Below are 14,950 nucleotides of genomic sequence, written 5' to 3'. Positions count from 1 at the left end.
AGGTTTCAGTCTGTAATGCAAATACATTCAGCATCACTAAGGCTGGTTGCCCTTGCTGGAGTGTAGGCAGTCACCGAGGATACACATGGTGGTGGTCTGAAAAAGCAGTCTGGACATGGGCTTTTTAAAAAAACTGAAAAGTGGTTTCATAATGTGTCAGTCTGTAAAAGTGATTTTCACTTGCCAAAAAAAAAGAGCAGTAAGTGTGCATTCAAATTGGCAAAGAAATTTCGTTTTGTGACTAATGTGAAAACATGACTCTGTGTGCAAATAGGATTTACAGGCAGAGATTTATTGCGTTTTGCTCTGGTGATTTCACAGTTGCATTAGTAGGAAAAAGGGGGAGCGATTTTTTGGGGGAAGAAGCAGACTCTTAGCACACACCCAGCTCCTTTCCATGTATAATCATGCACAGTATTTACAAGCGAGTGGGGTTTTCAGGTTTCAGTCTGTAATGCTAATACATTCAGCATCACTAAGGCTGGTTGCCCTTGCTGGAGTGTAGGCAGTCACCGAGGATACACATGGTGGTGGTCTGAAAAAGCAGTCTGGACATGGGCTTTTTAAAAAAAATCTGAAAAGTGGTTTCATAATGTGTCAGTCTGTAAAAGTGATTTTCACTTGCCAAAAAAAAAGAGCAGTAAGTGTGCATTCAAATTGGCAAAGAAATTTCGTTTTGGGACTAATGTGAAAACATGACTCTGTGTGCAAATAGGAATTACAGGCAGAGATTTATTGCGTTTTGCTCTGGTGATTTCACAGTTGCATTAGTAGGAAAAAGGGGGAGCGATTTTTTGGGGGAAGAAGCAGACTCTTAGCACACACCCAGCTGCTTACCATGTGGAATCATGCACAGTATTTAGAAGCGAGTGGGGTTTTGAGGTTTCAGTCTGTAATGCAACTACATTCAGCATCACTAAGGCTGGTTGCCCTTGCTGGAGTGAAGGCAGTCACCGAGGATACACATGGTGGTGGTCTGAAAAAGCAGTCTGGACATGGGCTTTTTTAAAAAAATCTGAAAAGTGGTTTCATAATGTGTCAGTCTGTAAAAGTGATTTTCACTTGCCAAAAAAAAAGAGCAGTAAGTGTGCATTTAAATTGGCAAAGAAATTTCGTTTTGGGACTAATGTGAAAACATGATTCTGTGTGCAAATAGGAATTACAGGCAGAGATTTATTGCGTTTTGCTCTGGTGATTTCACAGTTGCATTAGTAGGAAAAAGGGGGAGCGATTTTTGGGGGGAAGAAGCAGACTCTTAGCACACACCCAGCTGCTTACCATGTGGAATCATGCACAGTATTTAGAAGCGAGTGGGGTTTTGAGGTTTCAGTCTGTAATGCAAATACATTCAGCATCACTAAGGCTGGTTGCCCTTGCTGGAGTGTAGGCAGTCACCGAGGATACACATGGTGGTGGTCTGAAAAAGCAGTCTGGACATGGGCTTTTTAAAAAAACTGAAAAGTGGTTTCATAATGTGTCAGTCTGTAAAAGTGATTTTCACTTGCCAAAAAAAAAGAGCAGTAAGTGTGCATTCAAATTGGCAAAGAAATTTCGTTTTGTGACTAATGTGAAAACATGACTCTGTGTGCAAATAGGATTTACAGGCAGAGATTTATTGCGTTTTGCTCTGGTGATTTCACAGTTGCATTAGTAGGAAAAAGGGGGAGCGATTTTTTGGGGGAAGAAGCAGACTCTTAGCACACACCCAGCTCCTTTCCATGTATAATCATGCACAGTATTTACAAGCGAGTGGGGTTTTCAGGTTTCAGTCTGTAATGCTAATACATTCAGCATCACTAAGGCTGGTTGCCCTTGCTGGAGTGTAGGCAGTCACCGAGGATACACATGGTGGTGGTCTGAAAAAGCAGTCTGGACATGGGCTTTTTAAAAAAATCTAAAAAGTGGTTTCATAATGTGTCAGTCTGTAAAAGTGATTTTCACTTGCCAAAAAAAAAGAGCAGTAAGTGTGCATTCAAATTGGCAAAGAAATTTCGTTTTGTGACTAATGTGAAAACATGACTCTGTGTGCAAATAGGATTTACAGGCAGAGATTTATTGCGTTTTGCTCTGGTGATTTCACAGTTGCATTAGTAGGAAAAAGGGGGAGCGATTTTTGGGGGGAAGAAGCAGACTCTTAGCACACACCCAGCTCCTTTCCATGTATAATCATGCACAGTATTTACAAGCGAGTGGGGTTTTCAGGTTTCAGTCTGTAATGCAAATACATTCAGCATCACTAAGGCTGGTTGCCCTTGCTGGAGTGTAGGCAGTCACCGAGGATACACATGGTGGTGGTCTGAAAAAGCAGTCTGGACATGGGCTTTTTAAAAAAAATCTGAAAAGTGGTTTCATAATGTGTCAGTCTGTAAAAGTGATTTTCACTTGCCAAAAAAAAAGAGCAGTAAGTGTGCATTCAAATTGGCAAAGAAATTTCGTTTTGGGACTAATGTGAAAACATGACTCTGTGTGCAAATAGGAATTACAGGCAGAGATTTATTGCGTTTTGCTCTGGTGATTTCACAGTTGCATTAGTAGGAAAAAGGGGGAGCGATTTTTTGGGGGAAGAAGCAGACTCTTAGCACACACCCAGCTGCTTACCATGTGGAATCATGCACAGTATTTAGAAGCGAGTGGGGTTTTGAGGTTTCAGTCTGTAATGCAAATACATTCAGCATCACTAAGGCTGGTTGCCCTTGCTGGAGTGTAGGCAGTCACCGAGGATACACATGGTGGTGGTCTGAAAAAGCAGTCTGGACATGGGCTTTTTAAAAAAAATCTGAAAAGTGGTTTCATAATGTGTCAGTCTGTAAAAGGGATTTTCACTTGCCAAAAAAAAAGAGCAGTAAGTGTGCATTCAAATTGGCAAAGAAATTTCGTTTTGTGACTAATGTGAAAACATGACTCTGTGTGCAAATAGGATTTACAGGCAGAGATTTATTGCGTTTTGCTCTGGTGATTTCACAGTTGCATTAGTAGGAAAAAGGGGGAGCGATTTTTTGGGGGAAGAAGCAGACTCTTAGCACACACCCAGCTCCTTTCCATGTATAATCATGCACAGTATTTACAAGCGAGTGGGGTTTTGAGGTTTCAGTCTGTAATGCAAATACATTCAGCATCACTAAGGCTGGTTGCCCTTGCTGGAGTGTAGGCAGTCACCGAGGATACACATGGTGGTGGTCTGAAAAAGCAGTCTGGACATGGGCTTTTTAAAAAAACTGAAAAGTGGTTTCATAATGTGTCAGTCTGTAAAAGTGATTTTCACTTGCCAAAAAAAAAGAGCAGTAAGTGTGCATTCAAATTGGCAAAGAAATTTCGTTTTGTGACTAATGTGAAAACATGACTCTGTGTGCAAATAGGAATTACAGGCAGAGATTTATTGCGTTTTGCTCTGGTGATTTCACAGTTGCATTAGTAGGAAAAAGGGGGAGCGATTTTTTGGGGGAAGAAGCAGACTCTTAGCACACACCCAGCTCCTTTCTATGTATAATCATGCATAGTATTTAGAAGCGAGTGGGGTTTTGAGGTTTCAGTCTGTAATGCAAATACATTCAGCATCACTAAGGCTGGTTGCCCTTGCTGGAGTGAAGGCAGTCACCGAGGATACACATGGTGGTGGTCTGAAAAAGCAGTCTGGACATGGGCTTTTTTAAAAAAATCTGAAAAGTGGTTTCATAATGTGTCAGTCTGTAAAAGTGATTTTCACTTGCCCAAAAAAAAGAGCAGTAAGTGTGCATTTAAATTGGCAAAGAAATTTCGTTTTGTGACTAATGTGAAAACATGACTCTGTGTGCAAATAGGAATTACAGGCAGAGATTTATTGCGTTTTGCTCTGGTGATTTCACAGTTGCATTAGTAGGAAAAAGGGGGAGCGATTTTTTGGGGGAAGAAGCAGACTCTTAGCACACACCCAGCTCCTTTCTATGTATAATCATGCACAGTATTTAGAAGCGAGTGGGGTTTTGAGGTTTCAGTCTGTAATGCAAATACATTCAGCATCACTAAGGCTGGTTGCCCTTGCTGGAGTGTAGGCAGTCACCGAGGATACACATGGTGGTGGTCTGAAAAAGCAGTCTGGACATGGGCTTTGTTAAAAAAATCTGAAAAGTGGTTTCATAATGTGTCAGTCTGTAAAAGTGATTTTCACTTGCCAAAAAAAAAGAGCAGTAAGTGTGCATTCAAATTGGCAAAGAAATTTCGTTTTGGGACTAATGTGAAAACATGACTCTGTGTGCAAATAGGAATTACAGGCAGAGATTTATTTCGTTTTGCTCTGGTGATTTCACAGTTGCATTAGTAGGAAAAAGGGGGAGCGATTTTTTGGGGGAAGAAGCAGACTCTTAGCACACACCCAGCTGCTTACCATGTGGAATCATGCACAGTATTTAGAAGCGAGTGGGGTTTTGAGGTTTCAGTCTGTAATGCAAATACATTCAGCATCACTAAGGCTGGTTGCCCTTGCTGGAGTGAAGGCAGTCACCGAGGATACACATGGTGGTGGTCTGAAAAAGCAGTCTGGACATGGGCTTTTTAAAAAAAATCTGAAAAGTGGTTTCATAATGTGTCAGTCTGTAAAAGTGATTTTCACTTGCCAAAAAAAAAGAGCAGTAAGTGTGCATTTAAATTGGCAAAGAAATTTCGTTTTGGGACTAATGTGAAAACATGACTCTGTGTGCAAATGGGAATTACAGGCAGAGATTTATTGCGTTTTGCTCTGGTGATTTCACAGTTGCATTAGTAGGAAAAAGGGGGAGCGATTTTTTGGGGGAAGAAGCAGACTCTTAGCACACACCCAGCTGCTTACCATGTGGAATCATGCACAGTATTTAGAAGCGAGTGGGGTTTTGAGGTTTCAGTCTGTAATGCAAATACATTCAGCATCACTAAGGCTGGTTGCCCTTGCTGGAGTGTAGGCAGTCACCGAGGATACACATGGTGGTGGTCTGAAAAAGCAGTCTGGACATGGGCTTTTTAAAAAAATCTAAAAAGTGGATTCATAATGTGTCAGTCTGTAAAAGTGATTTTCACTTGCCAAAAAAAAAGAGCAGTAAGTGTGCATTCAAATTGGCAAAGAAATTTCGTTTTGTGACTAATGTGAAAACATGACTCTGTGTGCAAATAGGAATTACAGGCAGAGATTTATTGCGTTTTGCTCTGGTGATTTCACAGTTGCATTAGTAGGAAAAAGGGGGAGCGATTTTTGGGGGGAAGAAGCAGACTCTTAGCACACACCCAGCTGCTTACCATGTGGAATCATGCACAGTATTTAGAAGCGAGTGGGGTTTTGAGGTTTCAGTCTGTAATGCAAATACATTCAGCATCACTAAGGCTGGTTGCCCTTGCTGGAGTGTAGGCAGTCACCGAGGATACACATGGTGGTGGTCTGAAAAAGCAGTCTGGACATGGGCTTTTTAAAAAAACTGAAAAGTGGTTTCATAATGTGTCAGTCTGTAAAAGTGATTTTCACTTGCCAAAAAAAAAGAGCAGTAAGTGTGCATTCAAATTGGCAAAGAAATTTCGTTTTGTGACTAATGTGAAAACATGACTCTGTGTGCAAATAGGATTTACAGGCAGAGATTTATTGCGTTTTGCTCTGGTGATTTCACAGTTGCATTAGTAGGAAAAAGGGGGAGCGATTTTTTGGGGGAAGAAGCAGACTCTTAGCACACACCCAGCTCCTTTCCATGTATAATCATGCACAGTATTTACAAGCGAGTGGGGTTTTCAGGTTTCAGTCTGTAATGCTAATACATTCAGCATCACTAAGGCTGGTTGCCCTTGCTGGAGTGTAGGCAGTCACCGAGGATACACATGGTGGTGGTCTGAAAAAGCAGTCTGGACATGGGCTTTTTAAAAAAATCTAAAAAGTGGTTTCATAATGTGTCAGTCTGTAAAAGTGATTTTCACTTGCCAAAAAAAAAGAGCAGTAAGTGTGCATTCAAATTGGCAAAGAAATTTCGTTTTGTGACTAATGTGAAAACATGACTCTGTGTGCAAATAGGATTTACAGGCAGAGATTTATTGCGTTTTGCTCTGGTGATTTCACAGTTGCATTAGTAGGAAAAAGGGGGAGCGATTTTTTGGGGGAAGAAGCAGACTCTTAGCACACACCCAGCTCCTTTCCATGTATAATCATGCACAGTATTTACAAGCGAGTGGGGTTTTCAGGTTTCAGTCTGTAATGCAAATACATTCAGCATCACTAAGGCTGGTTGCCCTTGCTGGAGTGTAGGCAGTCACCGAGGATACACATGGTGGTGGTCTGAAAAAGCAGTCTGGACATGGGCTTTTTAAAAAAAATCTGAAAAGTGGTTTCATAATGTGTCAGTCTGTAAAAGTGATTTTCACTTGCCAAAAAAAAAGAGCAGTAAGTGTGCATTCAAATTGGCAAAGAAATTTCGTTTTGGGACTAATGTGAAAACATGACTCTGTGTGCAAATAGGAATTACAGGCAGAGATTTATTGCGTTTTGCTCTGGTGATTTCACAGTTGCATTAGTAGGAAAAAGGGGGAGCGATTTTTTGGGGGAAGAAGCAGACTCTTAGCACACACCCAGCTGCTTACCATGTGGAATCATGCACAGTATTTAGAAGCGAGTGGGGTTTTGAGGTTTCAGTCTGTAATGCAAATACATTCAGCATCACTAAGGCTGGTTGCCCTTGCTGGAGTGTAGGCAGTCACCGAGGATACACATGGTGGTGGTCTGAAAAAGCAGTCTGGACATGGGCTTTTTAAAAAAAATCTGAAAAGTGGTTTCATAATGTGTCAGTCTGTAAAAGGGATTTTCACTTGCCAAAAAAAAAGAGCAGTAAGTGTGCATTCAAATTGGCAAAGAAATTTCGTTTTGTGACTAATGTGAAAACATGACTCTGTGTGCAAATAGGATTTACAGGCAGAGATTTATTGCGTTTTGCTCTGGTGATTTCACAGTTGCATTAGTAGGAAAAAGGGGGAGCGATTTTTTGGGGGAAGAAGCAGACTCTTAGCACACACCCAGCTCCTTTCCATGTATAATCATGCACAGTATTTACAAGCGAGTGGGGTTTTGAGGTTTCAGTCTGTAATGCAAATACATTCAGCATCACTAAGGCTGGTTGCCCTTGCTGGAGTGTAGGCAGTCACCGAGGATACACATGGTGGTGGTCTGAAAAAGCAGTCTGGACATGGGCTTTTTAAAAAAACTGAAAAGTGGTTTCATAATGTGTCAGTCTGTAAAAGTGATTTTCACTTGCCCAAAAAAAAGAGCAGTAAGTGTGCATTCAAATTGGCAAAGAAATTTCGTTTTGGGACTAATGTGAAAACATGACTCTGTGTGCAAATTGGAATTACAGGCAGAGATTTATTGCGTTTTGCTCTGGTGATTTCACAGTTGCATTAGTAGGAAAAAGGGGGAGCGATTTTTTGGGGGAAGAAGCAGACTCTTAGCACACACCCAGCTCCTTTCTATGTATAATCATGCACAGTATTTAGAAGCGAGTGGGGTTTTGAGGTTTCAGTCTGTAATGCAAATACATTCAGCATCACTAAGGCTGGTTGCCCTTGCTGGAGTGAAGGCAGTCACCGAGGATACACATGGTGGTGGTCTGAAAAAGCAGTCTGGACATGGGCTTTTTTAAAAAAATCTGAAAAGTGGTTTCATAATGTGTCAGTCTGTAAAAGTGATTTTCACTTGCCCAAAAAAAAGAGCAGTAAGTGTGCATTTAAATTGGCAAAGAAATTTCGTTTTGTGACTAATGTGAAAACATGACTCTGTGTGCAAATAGGAATTACAGGCAGAGATTTATTGCGTTTTGCTCTGGTGATTTCACAGTTGCATTAGTAGGAAAAAGGGGGAGCGATTTTTTGGGGGAAGAAGCAGACTCTTAGCACACACCCAGCTCCTTTCTATGTATAATCATGCACAGTATTTAGAAGCGAGTGGGGTTTTGAGGTTTCAGTCTGTAATGCAAATACATTCAGCATCACTAAGGCTGGTTGCCCTTGCTGGAGTGTAGGCAGTCACCGAGGATACACATGGTGGTGGTCTGAAAAAGCAGTCTGGACATGGGCTTTTTTAAAAAAATCTGAAAAGTGGTTTCATAATGTGTCAGTCTGTAAAAGTGATTTTCACTTGCCAAAAAAAAAGAGCAGTAAGTGTGCATTCAAATTGGCAAAGAAATTTCGTTTTGGGACTAATGTGAAAACATGACTCTGTGTGCAAATAGGAATTACAGGCAGAGATTTATTGCGTTTTGCTCTGGTGATTTCACAGTTGCATTAGTAGGAAAAAGGGGGAGCGATTTTTTGGGGGAAGAAGCAGACTCTTAGCACACACCCAGCTGCTTACCATGTGGAATCATGCACAGTATTTAGAAGCGAGTGGGTTTTTGAGGTTTCAGTCTGTAATGCAAATACATTCAGCATCACTAAGGCTGGTTGCCCTTGCTGGAGTGTAGGCAGTCACCGAGGATACATGGTGGTGGTCTGAAAAAGCAGTCTGGACATGGGCTTTTTAAAAAAATCTAAAAAGTGGATTCATAATGTGTCAGTCTGTAAAAGTGATTTTCACTTGCCAAAAAAAAAGAGCAGTAAGTGTGCATTCAAATTGGCAAAGAAATTTCGTTTTGTGACTAATGTGAAAACATGACTCTGTGTGCAAATAGGAATTACAGGCAGAGATTTATTGCGTTTTGCTCTGGTGATTTCACAGTTGCATTAGTAGGAAAAAGGGGGAGCGATTTTTTGGGGGAAGAAGCAGACTCTTAGCACACACCCAGCTGCTTACCATGTGGAATCATGCACAGTATTTAGAAGCGAGTGGGGTTTTGAGGTTTCAGTCTGTAATGCAAATACATTCAGCATCACTAAGGCTGGTTGCCCTTGCTGGAGTGTAGGCAGTCACCGAGGATACACATGGTGGTGGTCTGAAAAAGCAGTCTGGACATGGGCTTTTTAAAAAAACTGAAAAGTGGTTTCATAATGTGTCAGTCTGTAAAAGTGATTTTCACTTGCCAAAAAAAAAGAGCAGTAAGTGTGCATTCAAATTGGCAAAGAAATTTCGTTTTGTGACTAATGTGAAAACATGACTCTGTGTGCAAATAGGATTTACAGGCAGAGATTCATTGCGTTTTGCTCTGGTGATTTCACAGTTGCATTAGTAGGAAAAAGGGGGAGCGATTTTTTGGGGGAAGAAGCAGACTCTTAGCACACACCCAGCTCCTTTCCATGTATAATCATGCACAGTATTTACAAGCGAGTGGGGTTTTCAGGTTTCAGTCTGTAATGCAAATACATTCAGCATCACTAAGGCTGGTTGCCCTTGCTGGAGTGTAGGCAGTCACCGAGGATACACATGGTGGTGGTCTGAAAAAGCAGTCTGGACATGGGCTTTTTAAAAAAATCTAAAAAGTGGTTTCATAATGTGTCAGTCTGTAAAAGTGATTTTCACTTGCCAAAAAAAAAGAGCAGTAAGTGTGCATTCAAATTGGCAAAGAAATTTCGTTTTGTGACTAATGTGAAAACATGACTCTGTGTGCAAATAGGATTTACAGGCAGAGATTTATTGCGTTTTGCTCTGGTGATTTCACAGTTGCATTAGTAGGAAAAAGGGGGAGCGATTTTTTGGGGGAAGAAGCAGACTCTTAGCACACACCCAGCTCCTTTCCATGTATAATCATGCACAGTATTTACAAGCGAGTGGGGTTTTCAGGTTTCAGTCTGTAATGCAAATACATTCAGCATCACTAAGGCTGGTTGCCCTTGCTGGAGTGTAGGCAGTCACCGAGGATACACATGGTGGTGGTCTGAAAAAGCAGTCTGGACATGGGCTTTTTTTTAAAAATCTGAAAAGTGGTTTCATAATGTGTCAGTCTGTAAAAGTGATTTTCACTTGCCAAAAAAAAAGAGCAGTAAGTGTGCATTCAAATTGGCAAAGAAATTTCGTTTTGGGACTAATGTGAAAACATGACTCTGTGTGCAAATAGGAATTACAGGCAGAGATTTATTGCGTTTTGCTCTGGTGATTTCACAGTTGCATTAGTAGGAAAAAGGGGGAGCGATTTTTTGGGGGAAGAAGCAGACTCTTAGCACACACCCAGCTGCTTACCATGTGGAATCATGCACAGTATTTAGAAGCGAGTGGGGTTTTGAGGTTTCAGTCTGTAATGCAAATACATTCAGCATCACTAAGGCTGGTTGCCCTTGCTGGAGTGTAGGCAGTCACCGAGGATACACATGGTGGTGGTCTGAAAAAGCAGTCTGGACATGGGCTTTTTAAAAAAAATCTGAAAAGTGGTTTCATAATGTGTCAGTCTGTAAAAGGGATTTTCACTTGCCAAAAAAAAGAGCAGTAAGTGTGCATTCAAATTGGCAAAGAAATTTCGTTTTGTGACTAATGTGAAAACATGACTCTGTGTGCAAATAGGATTTACAGGCAGAGATTTGTTGCGTTTTGCTCTGATGATTTCACAGTTGCATTAGTAGGAAAAAGGGGGAGCGATTTTTTGGGGGAAGAAGCAGACTCTTAGCACACACCCAGCTCCTTTCCATGTATAATCATGCACAGTATTTACAAGCGAGTGGGGTTTTGAGGTTTCAGTCTGTAATGCAAATACATTCAGCATCACTAAGGCTGGTTGCCCTTGCTGGAGTGTAGGCAGTCACCGAGGATACACATGGTGGTGGTCTGAAAAAGCAGTCTGGACATGGGCTTTTTAAAAAAACTGAAAAGTGGTTTCATAATGTGTCAGTCTGTAAACGTGATTTTCACTTGCCCAAAAAAAAGAGCAGTAAGTGTGCATTCAAATTGGCAAAGAAATTTCGTTTTGGGACTAATGTGAAAACATGACTCTGTGTGCAAATAGGAATTACAGGCAGAGATTTATTGCGTTTTGCTCTGGTGATTTCACAGTTGCATTAGTAGGAAAAAGGGGGAGCGATTTTTTGGGGGAAGAAGCAGACTCTTAGCACACACCCAGCTCCTTTCCATGTATAATCATGCACAGTATTTAGAAGCGAGTGGGGTTTTGAGGTTTCAGTCTGTAATGCAAATACATTCAGCATCACTAAGGCTGGTTGCCCTTGCTGGAGTGTAGGCAGTCACCGAGGATACACATGGTGGTGGTCTGAAAAAGCAGTCTGGACATGGGCTTTTTAAAAAAACTGAAAAGTGGTTTCATAATGTGTCAGTCTGTAAAAGTGATTTTAACTTGCCAAAAAAAAAGAGCAGTAAGTGTGCATTCAAATTGGCAAAGAAATTACGTTTTGTGACTATTGTGAAAAGAAATGTAGTAATATATTTAAATAAAATAAAGGAATTTTTTTTTAGTTTTTTTCAGGTATTGCTGAAGAGCAGTGGACAAAATTTAAGATGCCTACAAAATCCAGAGTTCAAAAAACGCACAAAAAAAACCTATATTTGAAGACAACTAGAGGACCAAAGTTAGTAGAAGATGCTCATGTTGGGAAAAAGAAAAAATCTTCTGGTAAGCAGAAAAAACAATTTCTAAAAAATATATTCAAAAGAATGAAAAATGTACAAAATGTCTGTACTCGAAAGGATGTTTTGAAAAAAAAAGGAGAGGAAAAAATTGACAATTTAGTTAATGCAAATATACCTTCAGCAACAGAAAAGATTTATATAAATAGAAAAACAGCGTTTAAAGAGATACGTAGAAAAATGTTTCAGAGAAGAGTTATGACCAATTTGATGAAGGATGTGAAGAAATATAAGAAAAAGACAAAGTTTTATAAAAGAAAAAAAGAAATAGAAGCCATTGCAGCAAAGGCATTAGAATTAAAAAGGAAACTATTCATTTTAATTTTGAATAGGATGCGTACATTAGACAAAATGGTTAATGTACTGAAATCACATAGCAAAAGGAAAAGAGTAGTGAACAGAACAAACTTTTGTAAAGTGTTTTTAGGAAAGTGGATGCATAGTTCAAGTAGTGAACCTTTTTTTAATGAAGAGAGCTATTTTCAAAGTAATAGTTTGCTGCATGCAGTTGACACCAGAGGTCGTTCTTACGAAGTAAAAAATGGTTGCATAATGGAGAAGGAGATAATGGTTCCAAGAGATGAGGTACAAGTGATGGCAGATGAGGCTATGGGGAGACGTCCTAAAGCCCCAGTGTACACTTGGAATTGTAGTAGTATTTGCACTGTGCGTCAGGAATCTATTGACAAATTTCGAGAGTTTCTAAGAGAATATAGTAAAAAAAGTATAAAACAGAAGATTAAGGTGCTTCAAAGTCTGGATCCATGCAGAGTGAGAGAGAATACTGGTTTGCAGGGTCATTCTCTGGCTTGTCTATCTAGAAAAGTGTGCAATAGTGTTTTCCATCATTTTAGGATGCTGGCTGTTCATCATACTGAAATGAGAAAGTTTGTGAGACGGTTGTATTTTGCCAAAAGTCCAGCAATAAAGGTAAATGAATTGAATAGGGCTCTGTTCCGAGGAACGGTATCAGATGTAGAGAAGGTTGTTGATGAAATTCAGTTTTGTTACTTTGGTCCTGAACAAAACAGTGCAGAGAAGGACACAGTAAATGAGGAAGAAGTGGAAGAGAATGTAGAACCCTCTGTAAGTAACACATTTAATGATCACATAACAAAATTTGCAATAGTCTCTAATGAAAGACCAAATTTTACTTGTATTTGTTGCCGCAGAACTCATTATAGAAAACAAACTAGGAATGTTGATCTCTACAGAGAGTGAAAATGAAGATAATTATAAGTGGAAGGATTTTGCCACATATATATTTCTAGAAAATTGTTTTGATTTGGGTGAAGATCAGCGTATTTGTAAATACTGTTACAACAAGTTAGAGGAAAATAGAATGCCGACCAGAGCTGTACATAATAATTTAGAATTGGATGCTATTCCTGCTGAACTTTCTGAATTAAATACATATGAGTCTATACTCATTCAATGTGTTCATCCGTTCCAGACCATAGTACGTATGGAGCCCAAAACTGGTAAATTACCTCCTTCTGATTTACTGAGAGGTTTAAAAGGAAGAGTGGTGTATTTGCCCTTGGATTTGAAAAAAAATATGGAAACTATTGATGCGGATATTTTGGAAACTGAACCATTAGTTATTCTGGTTAATGGTGTACCTACAAAGAATAAGAAGATTTGGCAGGAGCTGGTAGATGTGCGGAAAGTACAAAGAGCAAATTTGTATTTGAAAAGGAATAACAAATGGTATGAATCAATTTATATAGAAGAAGAAGACGAAGAAGATTTACAAGAAGACACAGAAACACCAACTGGACAAATTGAAAAAGTGGACAAGTCAAAGGAAGAAGAAATTTATGAACATTTTAGCATACATCCTCTTCATTCAAAAGAAGTTATGGGAGATAATATTGATCTCTTTCAGATGAAGAAAGCAAAAGGAACTCCCGTGAGTGTATGGGAGGAGAGCTTGGAAGCACGATGTTTTCCCCAGCTGTTTCCTAAAGGAAAAGGAGGACGATACGATGAACGTCCAGAACAGATTCCAGCTTCTGAGTATCGGACTACAAGACTATATGCTGAAGATCCCAGATTTCGACAAAGTATTCCTTATTTGTTCCATCTTTTATTTGAAAGCGACTTGTCTGCACTGTCTTATGCAGTAAATCACATTTTAAAAAGTGGAGTACATTTACAAAATGTGTCTGCTAAGGATTTTATGGAGAAAGTGCAGCACCGAGATGATCATTTGGAAACACAACTGATCAATCTGATGGCTTGTCAGCGTGGGACAAATGAATATTGGTACCGACGCCATGGTGAATTAAAATGCATGTTACGGAATTTAGGAACACCAACATGGTTCGTTACCCTAAGCTGTGCGGAGTACGCTTGGGATGATTTACTGGATTTTCTACGAGAGGCAAATTCAAACATTAAAAACATCGAATACAAGACAGCAGGAGAACTGTGCTCATTGGATCCGGTTAATGTTTGCAGATATTTCAATCATAGATTTGAGGCTATGATGTCCTTCATCTGCAATAAAAAAAATCCACCTCTTGGAGAAGTAGTAGATTTCTTTTGGAGAAAAGAGTACCAGGCAAGAGGTGCTCCTCATATTCATATGCTGTTGTGGATCAAGGATGCCCCAAAGTTTGGAACAGATACTGATGAAGCAGTGTTATCTTTCATTGAAGAATATGCAACATGTGCTATACCAAAAAGCACAGAAGAGAAAAAGTTAAAGGAGCAAGTTTTACGTTTCCAAAGTCATCGGTGTGGAAAATACTGTCGACGGAAATACAAGAGCAAAGATAAATACTACACTAAATGTCGATTTGGATTTCCTAGACCTGTTCTTTCAAATGGAAGAGTCAACAGTTTTATGTCAGCTGTGAGACATACTATCACAAGAAAATCACCTAAGAATACCTACAACCTAAAAAGAAAAGAAGAATCAAAAAATATAAATGACTACAACCCAGTCATTTTATCCATGTGGAACGCTAACATGGATATACAGTATGTAGCTGACAATTCCATTGCTGTTGCTCGATATGTAACGTCTTACATTACGAAATCAGAAAAAACAGAATTGAAGGAAATGTGGGAAGAGATTTCTCACGAGAAGACTGTCAGTAAGAAGCTGTACAGTTTCAGTTTGAAGATGTTATCGCATCGAGAAATTGGATCCTACGAATGTTCAGATAGGTTATCTTCTGCAAGTCTCTACTCAAAGTCAAGAAGAATAATTTGGGCAAGTTTAGGCCTTGCAGCAATGAGAAATCGGGTACTGAAATCTGTTGGAGAAATTGAATATTTGGCCGAGAATGACCCAGAAAGTACAGATATTTTGAAATCAAACATGTTGGACACATATTATCCCAAGAGAAGTCAACATCTGGAGAACATGTGTCTCTATGAAGTGCTGCAGAACTACATTTATTCACGGAAAGCCGCAGAAGACATCAACAATGGAAAATATAAAGTCGTTGGTGAGGAAGGATGTTT

At 39.7% G+C, this 14,950-nt stretch overlaps 1 protein-coding gene across 1 annotated transcript in view; it reads left to right on the top strand.

Moving 5' to 3' along the window:
* The window catches only part of CPQ (carboxypeptidase Q), a 1,977,691-nt gene that overhangs the window by 1,797,562 nt on the left and 165,179 nt on the right, over positions 1-14,950 (top strand). The window lies entirely within an intron of this gene.

This window comes from Triturus cristatus, chromosome 5_1 (genome assembly GCF_964204655.1).
Source record: "Triturus cristatus chromosome 5_1, aTriCri1.1, whole genome shotgun sequence".
Lineage (NCBI taxonomy): Eukaryota > Metazoa > Chordata > Amphibia > Caudata > Salamandridae > Triturus > Triturus cristatus.
Note: the sequence above shows the minus strand (reverse complement) of the source record. Positions and strands in the feature narration are given on the sequence as shown.